The sequence below is a fragment of the Amia ocellicauda genome, chromosome 7, assembly GCF_036373705.1.
Source record: "Amia ocellicauda isolate fAmiCal2 chromosome 7, fAmiCal2.hap1, whole genome shotgun sequence".
Classification (NCBI taxonomy): Eukaryota; Metazoa; Chordata; class Actinopteri; order Amiiformes; family Amiidae; genus Amia; species Amia ocellicauda.
Window position 1 is genome coordinate 20,573,089 of NC_089856.1, and position 14,976 is coordinate 20,588,064.

Sequence of the window (14,976 nt, forward strand, 5' to 3'; positions counted from 1 at the left end):
TCAAAGTAGTTTCAAATACTGTTATTTTATGATTTTTCAAATACTGAAATATTCTTAATAGAAGATTTCAGCGGCTGAGGTCCAAACATTTTAGGTCCAATTAAGCAAATAGTTGTTTTAAATACCAATAATTGTATATACTTTCAGTGACTAATTTTAATGAAACACATTCAATCACATATTAAGCCACAAAGAGTTTGAAAAAAAATATGTATCTTGAAATTCAATTTGTGATTTGTCTCCCAGCTTGCATTGTTAACAAATAAATATAATGGAGAGGTGAAAGCCTTATGCACTTGTGGAGATCTGAGGGGAGGTACATACAAATGCAGTAGCTCTAACTGCCCTATGATTGGCTGGTTTGCATGTTTTTCATCTTATTAACAACAAGTGTAAAATCCCGGTTTTTGATTTGGCACTGGGCCAAATTGGGTGAATCTCAATAGTATTGAGGCTGAGGGATGAGTTCTTTTCTTTTCTTCATCTTAGTGCAAATGAAGGGAAGGGAACCATATCATTTTCAGGGTTTCCTGCAGAAATGTGCATATGAATAGCAGTCTGTTTCAGATTTGTGGGGCAGGGGGGTGTTGCCATACCGGACCAAAGCTAGAGGGAGGGGGCGTTCACACATTTGTTTGATCAGTACCAATTCATGGTCCCTTAAAGATTCCAGGAATCTTGACAAGCCTTACTACTTTTAAAAGCTACAGGGTCTGACAGGGACCAAGTTCTGTCAGGCAGGCTTCTTCACTAGATTACATGCCAGACAGGGAAAGTGATAATTTTACGTTAAATACCGGCAATGTTTTCCAGCTGATTTAATACATTGGAAACAGACATGTGACCTACAAAGTATTAATTTTCGACTATGACTATATTTGCCTCTCTGCAGTCTTCGACAAGTTTCTGAATGAACTACCATTCCATTCTTAGCCGATCAAAAGACGTCAAGCATGAGATAAATGCTGATGAGTGGGTGAACTGAGAGATTACATGTGTGTTTTAATCTTACTCTAGACAATATGCTATTGCATTACCATTGACATTAACATGGCAACTTACTTTCTGACATATTGAAAACCCCCAATAAACTGTTATCTTCCACTTCTATAATGCAGTCATTTAAGGATATATTTTTCTCTGTAAAATTTGCATGTGAAATGTGTGTTTACATGTGGAAATTAGCATGTTTTTCCTATGTCCTCAACATTATGTAATTTACTCAAGTTTTTGTGATTTCACCAGAATAGAACATAAGAAAGTTTACAAACGAGAGGAGGCCATTTGACCCATCGTGCTCGTTTGGTGTTCATTAATATCTAAGTGATCCAAGGATCCTATCCAGTCTATTTTTAAATGTTCCCAAACTTTCAGCTACTACCACATCGCTGGGTAGTTTATTCCATTCCATTATTTATTGTGACTACTCTCTGTGTAAAGAAGTGTCTCCGGTTTTCCGTTTGGAATGCCTTGAAGCCCAATTTCCATTTGTGTCCCCGGGTGCGTGTGTCCCTGCTGATCTGGAAAAGCTCCTCTGGTTTGATGTGGTCGATGCCTTTCATGATTTTGAAGACTTGGATCAAGTCCCAACGTAGTCTCCTCTGTTCCAGGGTGAAAAGGTTCAGTTCCCTCAGTCTCTCCGAGTAGGACTTTCCCTTCAGACCTGGAATAAGTCTGGTAACTTGATCCTGTTCTTCTCTGTGGAGTTTTTGGGCCAAACATGCAAAAAATGTATCGTTTCATGAGATAATAACAATGCATGTAAACTCCCCCATCGAAACACATGGTTAACACGTTGTTTGCATTTGGCGCTGCCGAATCTAGAGAAAATATCAAAGCTGTGAATAATGAGAAGGATTAGACTCGAAAGAAACAGAAGCCCAAATTGAGAAAAGGATGGACAGAGCATAGCAAGGAGCATTAAAAGATTAGTTTTAGTGGCTGGTGCTAATGAAGGGTGGATCCCAGATGCCAGTCAGAAGTTTTAGAACACCCCCATTTTTCCAGTTTTTATTGAAAGTTAAGCAGTTCAAGTCCAGTGAATAACCTGAAATGGTTCAAATGTAAGCTGTAAACTGCCAGAGTTTAAAAAACAGTTTATAAGAGTTATATACTGTTACTCCACCCTCTTAAGTATTATTTGGCAATGTCATGCTCTGCTCCTGTGCATAGAAGTTACACTGTATTCCTACAATGCGCACATCATTTGAAAGCTTATTTCTAACATAACCTATTTGATGTTCTATCAAACATAGAGAAGTTCAGATCCAATTATGTAAAATAAATGTGTATTAGTACACTGTAAACAGAGTTTTCCATCTTGACATTTTGAGCTCTCCAAGCTCTCTGTGTTGCTTCTACCAAAACGTGGATGGTCTTGTTTTGGGAGAGTCTCAGCTTTCATGGGATACCAAACACTTGGCAAACAACACAAAAGTAAAGAGTACACATGGGATTAAAGAGAAGCACACGGATTTGGTGCCCTTTTAAGGGTACCAGAGGGGTTTGTCAGCTTAAGGGGTTAAATTTTGTTAAACAAAATATTTGTGATTTCTTTATCTCCAATTGTTTATTTGTTCTATGCTTTAATTTGTTTGTGAGTACATTGAGACATTATCTGTGTAAATGTATATAAAAACTGGAAAAATTTAGGTGTTCTTAAACCTATAGAGTGTGTGTGTGTATGTATATGTGTACATATATACATACGTGCAGATACATACAGACGGGTGACAAATTAAAGGAAAAATAGCGTATCAGGTTAGAGTTTGGGATGTCTACGCCTTTTGTAACCTCGGGTCAGTGAAGAATTTGTATATTTGTGGGTGGAGTTGAAAGTGTAGTGGTAGGATGTACTACAGCCATAGCCACACCCCCAGTGAGTGACCTCACATGTCATATTCGCTCTAACAAGAATCAATAAAGTTAGTTCAAGTTCCTGAGAGCTCAAGTGAGTACAGACTCTTTCTTTCTCCCAAACAAAACAACACAACATGGTGCTAGAAATGGTTAGAATGCATCTTCATTGAAGAACAAGGCATCTGGAGTTTCAGCAGATCTTCTGGACAGAAAAAAGTACAGTAAGACTCTGATTTAAAGCTAAAATAAAGCAGTTAAAAGTTTAAGCTAATGTGCTAAATGGAGTTCTAAGGTGCGCTGCAGAGCTGCTACAGAGGTGGTGCCCCACATTGCTAGGCAACCAAAGGAGACTGCTAGCTGCATCTGCAGATGGATACATTGTATAAAAGTAGGGAAACTGAGAAAAGAGTTCAACTGAAACGACAAGCAGGAGGCTGCAAGCAAAAATAAATAAAGGGAGAGAAAATGGGTGAAAATGAGTCTCCTACACCTCTGACTACATATCAGATAACACTGCCTGGCGATTTTGATTTTTCAAGACCAGAAGAATTTGTTAAATGGCTTAGACGGTTTGAAAGATTCAGGGTGGCAAGCAGCCTTGCACAAGCCTCTGATGCACAGCAAGTGAACACACTCATTTACTGTATGGGAGATAAAGCAGATGAGATACTGTGTGGGTTTGGATTGACTGAAGCTCAACGCACAGAGTACACAACAGTTATAGACAAATTCAAGGAGTATTTCACAGGGAAAAGGAACATTATATTTGAGAGGGTTAAATTTAACTAAAGAAAGCAGGAACCGGATGAACCAGTGAATGATTTCATTACTTCCTTGTATGCCTTGGCTGAACACTGCAACTATGGGAATCTCAGAGAAGAACTCATAAGAGATAGAATTGTTGTGGGTCTCCGAGACATCAAACTATCTGAACGCCTACAGCTGGATAGTGCACTTACGCTAGAAAAAGCCATAACATTGGTCAGGCAAAGCGAAAATGTTCACAAACAGCAGGCAGAGCTCAGACAAGGGGAGAGTGATACCTAGAAGCTTCATACTGTGAAGCAAGAAAAGTGCAAGCAGTCAAAATCATATGGATCACTCAAACCTGCAATTCAAAATAGAGCACAGCCCAGACAACAAAAGTCAAATAAGCAAGCATCAGCGAGACCCCAGAAGTGCACAAGGTGTGGAAAGTCTCCATTTCATGTCAAGGATCTTTGTCCCGCTAAGAATGCAACATGTCATGCTTGCAACAGGACAGGTTATTTCCAGAGTGAATGCCGATCAAAAACTGTTCTCCAAGAAGTACAAGAGCAATCAACCTCTGAGGAAGAGAACATTTTTCTAGGAGCACTTGATGCTAAAATACGGGGCTGGTGCACAACAGTTATGCAGAACCAGGACAAGATGCAGTTTAAAATGGACGCGGGGGCAGATGTCACTGCTATCCCAGAATCTATGTACACTGCACTTACAAAGAAACAGCACATCCTGTTACGGAAAATGGACAAAGTGCTGATGGGACCTGGAAGAAATGCCTTAAATGTGCGAGGAATCTTTTCCACTCCCATAAAAAAAAGGGAAAACAGTGAATGAGGATATCTACCTCTTCACACCCCTACTGGGCAGACATGCAATCGAAAAACTGAACCTGATTGCTCGACTAGATACTCTGATGCAATGCCAATGGCTGGAAAAATTTAAAGATCTTTTCACCGGTTTGGGAGAACTTGAAGATGAATACCACATTGAGTTAAAACCAGGAGCAAAACCATACTTCCAAGACGAATTCCTGTTCCTTTAATGGAACAATTTAAACGAGATCTCTAGAATGGAGAAGCTGGGGGTCATCACAAAGGTGGATGGACCAACAGACTGGTGTGCTGGAATAGTTCCTGTTCCTAAATCGGACAACACAGTGCGAATTTGTGTGGACCTCACCAAATTAAATGAATCAGTGCGTTGGGAGAAATTCATCCTGCCTTCTGTAGACCACACACTAGGCATGCTAGGGGGTGCTGCATTCTACTCAAAACTTGATGCAAATTCTGGATTCTGGCAGATTTGTCTCTCAAAAGAATCTCAGAAGCTGACCACATTCATCACTCCATTTGTCCGTTATTGTTTCAAGAGATTGCCTTTTGGAATTTCCTCTGCCCCAGAACATTTTCAAAAGAGAATGTGTCAAATTTTGGAAGGCATCATTTGCCACATGGATGACATCCTTATCTTTGGACGCACCAGCGAGGAGCATGACCAACGAGTAGAAGCTGCCTTGACAAAACTGCAGAGTGCGGGAATCATGCTAAATCAGAAAAAGTGTGAGTTTGGCAAGACTGAAATTAGATTCCTGGGCCACAAGTTATCCTCACGAGGAATACAGCCAGACCCAGACAAGTTGTCGGCCATTCAGAACATGCAGAAACGTACAAATGTTTCAGAAGTGCGCAGCTTCCTTGGAATGGTTTATGAACGGGGGAAATTCATTCCTGACTTGGCAGAGAAAACTAAACCCATGCGCGAGCTTCTCTCTCAAAGAAATCTGTGGTCTTGGGATGCAGTACAGCAAAATGCATTCTCATTACTAAAAGCTGAGCTTGTGTCGACACCCATTTTAGCATTTTTTGATCCTAACAAGGATATCAAGGTTGCAGCTGATGCCTCATCCTTCGGAATAGGGGGCGTTCTCCTGCAAAACAACAGTGCACAGTGGAAACCGGTAGCGTATGCCTCGAGCACTGACGTCCACAGAACAATGCTATGCTCAAAAAGAGAAGGAAGCCCTAGCGCTTGTTTGGGCATGTGAATGATTTAGTTGTTACCTCATAGGAGCACATTTCCTGCTTGAGACAAGCCACTGGTGAGTTTGCTGAGTACCAAAATCCTGGATGACCTACCACCAAGGCTACAGAGATTCCGCATGCGTCTTATGAAATATTCATATGACATCACACACATACCAGGCAAAGAACTTACAACTCCAGATACACTGTCCAGGATGCCATGTCAAAATTATGTCAGCAATGCTGACTCAGCTCTCATGGAAGATACCAATATTTATCTTGCCCACATCAGTACTAATCTTCCTGCTTCACAAAGCAGACTGGATCAAATCCGTGAGAATCTGCTTGATGACCTTATCTGCAAGCAAGTCATGACATTCTGTGAGAATGGATGGCCTCCAAATATAAAAGGGACAGATGAACTGAGACTTTTTTGGCTTGAGAGACACACTCTCTGTCCTAGATGGCCTTCTTCTGAAAGGGAGCAGACCTCTGGTGATACCTCCTTCTCTTCGATCAACGATTCTCAACCGACTCCATCACGGACATCAAGGCATTGTCAAGTGCAGGCAAAGGGCCAATCAAACAGTGTTGTGGCCTCGCCTCAGCACCCAGTTGGGTACTTTGGTGGAACGGTGTGACATTTGCAGAAAACTCAGAAGACCCCCAGTTGAACCTCTACGAGTCTCAGAGTTTCCTGATTATCCATGGCAAAAAGTTGCCACAGATCTTTTTTAACTGAAAGGACATAAATACTTCCTTACAGTTGATTACTACTCCCGTTACGTGGAGATTGACAAGCTGTCATCTACATCTTCAGCAGCCATTATGGAACATCTCAAAGCACTGTTTGTACGACATGGAATTCCAGAGACAGTTGTGTCAGACAATGGACCCCAGTACTGCTGTTCTACCTTCAGTTCCTTCGCAAAAGCGTACGGATTTCAACACCTTACCAGTAGCCCACGACACCCACAGGCAAACGGAGAGGCGGAAAGGGCGGTCCAGACAATCAAACAGCTGCTCTTGAAAACAGATGATCCTTATCAAGCTCTGCTAGCTTACCGCTCCACTCCACTAGCAAATGGATACAGCCCAAGGGAACTTTTGATGGGCCAAAAGCTGAGAATGACTCTTCCAATTTTGCCAACACTCCTTCACCCCAACATTCCTAACAGGGAAAAGCTTGAGCAGTTTGAACGTTGCAGCCGAGAGAAGAGTAAACAAGCACATGACCATAGACACCGAGCCTGATCCCTGTCACCATTCACCACCGGAGAAAATGTCTGGATTTCTGATCAAAGAATGCCTGCTAAAGTCATCAGACAACACGCTCCAAGATCGTATGTGATGAGGACCCCACAAGGTGAGATACGGCGAAACAGGCGACAGATTGTGCATCTCACTAATCCTACAGAAGAGGAGACTGATGTGGAAGTGCCTTACTTATCTGATGGAGAGCCAACAACCCTGGCACAACCAAATGCACCTGCTGATCCTCAGCCACATATGCCAATCCAACCTCATGTTGAGAGGCGAGGAACTTTTACAAAATCTGGACAATTATCAGTTCCTCCCAAAAGACTGAATCTGTAGTTCGCTATAGTTAAAAATATGGCAAGTGAATTAAGAGGCAGAATAAACCTCTCACTTAGCCTGGAGAGCTCAGGCAGTCTACCCTGGCCTCCATAGTTTGAACTGTTAAAAAAAAAAAGTGTTTGAGTTTAAAAAAAATGTTTAAACAAAAATGTATTTATTTTACCAGAAGGGGAGATGTAGTGGTAGGATGTACTACAGCCGTAGCCACAACCCCAGTGAGTGACCTCACATGTCATGTTCACTCACTAACTCACTCACTCACTCACTAATCACTAAAGTTAGTTCAAGTTCCTGAGAGCTCAAGTGAGTACAGACTCTTTCTTTCTCCCAAACAAAACAACACAACAGACAGGGCACTGAAATTATAATATTTGTGGGTGGAGTTTACAGGGCACTGAAGAAATAGCGTATCAGGTTAGAGTTTGTGATGTGTATGCCTTTTGTAACCTCGGTGTCGGTGAAGAATTAGTATATTGGTGGGCGGGGTTGACAGGGCACAACCGGAGGGCGGAGTTTCAGGGTATTTATTGATGTTGAGTTTGAGAACAGAGGTCTGTTTACAATTTGAGAACAGGCTCTGTTTACATTTGAGGCAATGTGACAGGGCCCCTTTATAGAGGAATGTGGCAAGAGATAGCGTTCTGTAGAAGCGGTGGGGGCTGTGGGAAGTTTAAGAGGCACAAGTCATTTTCCGCAAACAGATTATCTTAGGAACATCTTGTTATAATAATAAGAAATAACATATATAAAGAATGAAAAATAAATCAGGTTCCTTAGGGATACAAAATAAATAAATAAATAAAAAGAAAGAAATAAAAAAGAAAAGTAACTATTAAACAAGTAATTTCTTCACACGGAGCTACTTAGTAATAAATGGAAAGAGAAATAAACAATATAATCAATATAATCTACTACTACACAATACAGTACATTTCCAGAGTTATAGACAATATCAGACACCTTATTTAAAGAAAAAGTTAATGTAAAGCTTGAAGAAATACAATGATCAAGTATATGTGTGTGTGTGTGTGTGCTTGAGTGGTTTTACAGCTTGCAGGCTGGAGATCACGGCCCTCTGAACACCGAGTTTCAGCCCTTCCTACACTTTGCTCGATGCGGCGGGGTGTGTGTGTGTGTGTGTGTGTGTGTGCGTCTGCGCATGTGCATACGTGTATACTGAGTGCAGGCTGGAGATCACAGCCCCAGGCTTCTTTTTCTTTTTCAGATCCTAATAAGTTTCAGCCCTTCCTCCACTTTGCCCAGATTTGTACTAGATTGCAACTTTTACTTAAAGAGCTAAAGAATGATAAGTCAGTCTAAATGGTCTTAACTTGAGAAAAAGTAAAACAAATAATACAGTAATACAGAAAATGTAATTGAAATTTTCATTGCAGAATATATCAAATGTATTATTTAAAGAAAAGGTAAGTGTAAAGATTGAATAAATACAAATATTAAGTTTTAAATTGGGTGTGTATTCATGAAATGTAACGTTACTAAGTTAACTTAAGAAATCCTTAGAAGAAGAACCATAGAATATATATGTAGAAACTGTGAAATTTCAATAAAACTCAATAAAAGCAGGATTTGTAATAATATTAGTAACAAACCATCACATTTATTTTAAATAAATATCTAATGTAATCCATTCATGCAATAAGATTAAGTAAATACACAATACGATTTAAGCAAAAACTTATGTGTGTAAGTATATTTATATAATTTACACATTACAATAGCTTGGGGGTGCAGTCTGAAGACCTTAATGGTCTTGGTTGTATTGACAGTAAGACGTTTGAACAGCCTTCAGTACAACTAACTAGTAACATTCTTAGAGACAAAAAGAATGAAAACACAATTTTAATAATTTCCCCCTTGACAGTAAGTAAATGAAACTAAACCACACTTATTTAACTTAAGAAATACAGTATATAATTGTCATTTAAATTAGCACAGCTCTCTTTGCTAGTTAGATAACTCTCCAAGGTCAAACAGAAGCCTTATAGTAGTAACTTTCTTACAGAAATAAAGAATGAATCCCATGATGTTAAGAAAAAAGTAACTTTAGACATATTAAATATGTATAAATAATGAAGTATGTGTCTATTAAAACAGTAGATTTATACTTTTTCTAGATAAATAATCCCAGTCTCAGCATCTCAGGGAGTGAGACCTACCTAGCAGCACACATACACAGAGTACAGACAAGAAGGCAAGAAGGAGCAGCAACCTTAGAGAAAACAGTGAGAGATAAACGCAGAGGGAGACACAGTCACACTAGAGTTACAGCGGATCATGTGTAATGTCCGTCTCTCAGCACCGCGGTGGGGATTTGCAGGGAGCTGTATGGTTCTATCAAGCACACAAAACTAGGCCCCCTAATGACCAGAAATCACCAGAAATCCTGTAGAAATCTAGTGGTCAGGCACTTCTACCCTGTCTGAGTAACGCAATTCAGTAACATTTCTAAATTATATTCTGTATACATTCTATGAAGTTCTTATCTGGGTGTCTGACTTTAAGTCTTCCTTTTTATGGTTTTATACCCTTTTTGCAAATAAGTGACTCTTGTAGTACAAGTGTGAGAAATACTTCTGATTTTCCATTTCTTCAAAAGACTCTTTAAGAACCTTCAAATAAAGAGTTAAAAATGTCTTTGTTAATCATGCACAGTAAACAGAAACAGGGGTGATAATGTAGATATGTGAGACACCAGCTGTATTTCACTTCACTGCAAACTGCTTTATAAGACTCATTGTCTATAGCTAAGTAATGTACAGTTGTATTGAAACATGCAGTGCACTGAAATACATGACATTATATCGATGTGATAGATTTTACTATATCGCTACAAATGTTGAAATTTGGGAAATGCTTTATTATTATTATTATTATTATTATTATTATTATTATTATTATTATTATTATTATCTTGGTAGACCCCCTTATCCAGGGCAACTTACAACATAAGTGCAATCTAAAATGTATTTTCTATATTCAAGTAAATTTTGGTTGTAACAAAACATACATAGCAAACAGAAATAGGGTATACATCAAAATACTTTGTGGACTTATTGCATATATCAGAGTCATTTTATTACTCCTAGGTCTCCTCAAGAGGAGTTTAAGAAGCCTCTTAATGCCCTTCTCTGTTTCAAGACCCAAGTTTAGCCATTTGGCATTCCTTTTAACTATGTAGTCTGTTGATTACATAAAGCTGTTTTTTTTTTTTTTTTTTTTTTAACATATAGTGACAGACTGACACACAGACACAGCATCACACAGTGCTGACAGACACAGCATCACCCTGAACAGGTCTGTCAAATCAACAGCTAGGACCTAACAGCATATAGCGGGTCTTAGTCATCTAGGGTTTAAAACTGCATTGCAGATTCTCATTCACCCTGTCGATAGTTTACTGATTATCTTTGAAACATGAGCAATACAGGCCCAGTGCAGTTCAGATTAATATTCTATACAGTGGTCTGATGTAGCATCATTTCCTTCCTTCCCACCTTGTGTATGTTATTAACAATAAAGAAGCAGTTAATAAAATAGATAAATCTCTGATCCTTATTTTGTACAAAAATATGTTCTTACTGGCTGGCTGTTCTTAGCCCTCTCTGCTAAATCTGACTCCACTTTACTGTACAACTCGTAACCAAAATAACGTTCAAAATAAGTAAGTTAAAAAGTAGTTAAAAAGACAAAAGTTATGGATATCAACCTGTTCGATGTGTCCCTGTATACAAATTAAATTAGTATTGTTTTAATTACCTCTTTGATTTCTTTACACTCTGAGTCATCCAAAGTTTTGCTTAAAAAGTCTGATCTGATCGCGCTGGGTAGAATTCGGTGCCGAGACCAGCCTGTCGAGACCAAAAGGTTAAAAGCTGTGAGGAATCTGGCTCCGTACATTCACAGCCGCTCTCTTATCTTAACTCCATGACACAGATCCTTCAGAGTGGACCGGAAAGTACAATGTAAAGTTAAAACAGTAAAAATGCAGGGTGTCTGTCTAGTTAGTTAGACAGTTGTATTAATTCTCAGCATTAACACTGTTAACACTAGCAGCGCTGACTTTTCGAATTACCTACAAGCGCCAAAACCGGTTGTTTTGACCGATAGCTCTTTAATGATAATGAAAGACAAACGATCATATAAAACTCAGAATTTTTATTAATTAACATTAAGTATTAACAAAGTATTTTAATGGAAATATGAACAGAAAACTTTTAAATTATTGATATAAATAACATCAAAGGGACATAGTTTCTAATATAACGTTATCAGTCCCCAATGTCAAAACATAAATAACCATGTACAACAAACAAAAACAGTTACATAAATAACAATATTACAATAAGCAAAAAAGTTAAATTACAATATACAATAAGCAAACGAAACAAGTGTGAATAAAGAACTATTTACATGTATCATGTATCCTATAGCATGCATACCTGGCAGCTTACTCAGTACAGTCTACACAGAACACGTGCTTCTCCACACACTGCCTTTTCACAACCCTTGCATACATCCACAGTTTTATTACCGTTGCATTTTGCAACCTGGAACTGTTTCCTTTTTTACATGTGGGTGCAGCGCTGCAGCACCGCCAGAAGCGTGAGGGGCATTTGTACTTTTTTTGTCAATATAAGCTTGGCGTAGCTCTGTGGCCAACTGCAAGATAAAGTCCCTCCTGGTACGGTTTTCTCCAGTGCATTCCTTATATAGGACATATGCATTGATGGCTGCCAAATCCAAAATGTTATATAACACCTGCGAGTTCCACCTTTCACTGAATACTGCCGTGCCATCTGATCCAGCACATCCACTCCAAACTTTGTGGCATTGTAGTATTCCACTGTCTCAGGCTTGTCATCTGCCCCGATTGCCAATTCTGCAAGGAGCTCAGGATCACAACAGTTTTGTTCTTCTTGCATTTGTATACACTGATAGTGGCACAGTCGCTGTGTCTGAACAGTGTAGTGGAGTGTAAAGGTGCCCACAAGCCTTGAGCTGAAGGAGACGGCTCGCATCTCGCTTTATTTACAGTTCCTACCAGGGTGGTTTTTTTCTTTTTCAATTCCTTGGCCAAATGCAGTGACGTGAAAAAATTGTCGGTGGTCACATTCCTCCTTTTTCCAAGGTACGGCTCTGTCAGTTTCATCACCACCCTGTCTCCCAGTCTCTGCCCAGCAGGACGAGTGCCATCCTTCCCCAGGTAGGGGAAATCATTGAGAACATATTTTGAAATGACGTCCGCCGCCAGCCAAAACTTTATGCCAAACTTGTCAGGTTTATTTGACATATACACTCACCTAAAGGATTATTAGGAACACCATACTAATACTGTGTTTGACCCCCTTTCGCCTTCAGAACTGCCTTAATTCTACGTGGCATTGATTCAACAAGGTGCTGAAAGCATTCTTTAGAAATGTTGGCCCATATTGATAGGATAGCATCTTGCAGTTGATGGAGATTTGTGGGATGCACATCCAGGGCACGAAGCTCCCGTTCCACCACATCCCAAAGATGCTCTATTGGGTTGAGATCTGGTGACTGTGGGGGCCAGTTTAGTACAGTGAACTCATTGTCATGATCAAGAAACCAATTTGAAATGATTCGACCTTTGTGACATGGTGCATTATCCTGCTGGAAGTAGCCATCAGAGGATGGGTACATGGTGGTCATAAAGGGATGGACATGGTCAGAAACAATGCTCAGGTAGGCCGTGGCATTTAAACGATGCCCAATTGGCACTAAGGGGCCTAAAGTGTGCCAAGAAAACATCTCCCACACCATTACACCACCACCACCAGTCTGCACAGTTGTAACAAGGCATGATGGATCCATGTTCTCATTCTGATTACGCCAAATTCTGACTCTGCCATCTGAATGTCTCAACAGAAATCGAGACTCATCAGACCAGGCAACATTTTTCCAGTCTTCAACTGTCCAATTTTGGTGAGCTTGTGCAAATTGTAGCCTCTTTTTCCTATTTGTAGTGAAGATGAGTGGTACCCGGTGGGGTCTTCTGCTGTTGTAGCCCATCCGCCTCAAGGTTGTACGTGTTGTGGCTTCACAAATGCTTTGCTGCATACCTCGGTTGTAACGAGTGGTTATTTCAGTCAAAGTTGCTCTTCTATCAGCTTGAATCAGTCGGTCCATTCTCCTCTGACCTCTAGCATGAACAAGGCATTTTCGACCCCCACAGGACTGCCGCATACTGGATGTTTTTCCCTTTTCACACCATTCTTTGTAAACCCTAGAAATGGTTGTGCGTGAAAATCCCAGTAACTGAGCAGATTGTGAAATACTCAGACCGGCCCGTCTGGCACCAACAACCATGCCACGCTCAAAATTGCTTAAATCACCTTTCTTTCCCATTCAGACATTTGGTTTGGAGTTCAGGAGATTGTCTTGACCAGGACCACACCCCTAAATGCATTGAAGCAACTGCCATGAGATTGGTTGGTTAGATAATTGCATTAATGAGAAATTGAACAGGTGTTCCTAATAATCCTTTAGGTGAGTGTATTGTGTGAATGAACAGCGTGATTTTGTAGGAAAGAGCTGCTCATCTACAGTGATGTTTGGTCCTGGCTTGTAACAGTCAATACTATTTTTTTATAAAACCTTCCCAGATGTCTGATGCCAGTGCAAATTTATCAGTTCGTAGGCGTGTGACTCTGGTTGTTCTCACATCAAAATGAATGTATTGCATTACTTCTCTGAATCGATTACGTGACATTGCCTCGGGGGGGAAAAAAAGGAATTCCCCACTTTTTTGACCACAAGCTCTCCAGGTGAACACTTCACACCATATGCGCCACGAATATATAGCATTGCTATAAATGCTTGCAACTCCTAAACCGATACAGTCCATGTATTATTATTTAGGGTCCAATGTGCTTGCGCTATTGTACATTGTACTATGTGCAGTAGCATGTGCATATTGATCAAGAGTGTAAAAGCACTCAGTAATGTGTCAATGTTTCGTCTGGCGTAAGGTGTTGGACCCAGTGTTTCACTTACAATGTTTTCAGAAGTGCGTCTTCCCACACTCCCCCCCACCGGGATTTATACTGTCCCAGACAGTACCGTCTTTTCCGACCTCCTGCATTCCACTTGTTGATGCAGCAGGAGATGATGATGGTGATGGTGGTGCTGAAGCTGGCACATCAGGAAGTGCTGCAGCTGACACTGAATTTGTTCTTCTTCCTCTTCCATGTCCTCGCCCTCGCCCTCGCCCTTGCCCTCTACCTTGGTGCCTGGTCGGTACTTTTACAGGCGGGACAGATGGAAATTCTGGAGTGCTGTCTACACTGTCTGTATCAGACTCACTCATTTGTAAATCCCACGAATGGTCACTGTCATTGCCAGTATCACTGACTGCATCAGAGTCATCTTCATTCAAATTTTGTAGCATTTCCAAAACCTGATCTCTCGTCAATCTCCATCTCTGAGCCATGTTTATCTGCGGTGTGTTCACTCAATCTGAGCAGGCTAATTGTAACAAGACACCTATACATCTAAGTATGGGGCGTGTTTTTCAAGCAACTGAATGGCTGTAGACAGATAGATGCCACGTTTTTGTTTTTTTTTTGTTTGTTTTTCACCATTTGGTCACCACGTGATCGCGAGAGTGATTGTATTGTAAAGGGCAGACAGGATAATGCGTTACATGTGATTTATTATGTATTTAAATTACCGGTCAAAATAACCTGAT

The 14,976-nt window shown here is 40.2% G+C and overlaps 1 protein-coding gene across 4 annotated transcripts in view; it reads left to right on the plus strand.

Moving 5' to 3' along the window:
* The window catches only part of atp11b (ATPase phospholipid transporting 11B), a 146,963-nt gene that overhangs the window by 93,334 nt on the left and 38,653 nt on the right, over nucleotides 1-14,976 (plus strand). The window lies entirely within an intron of this gene.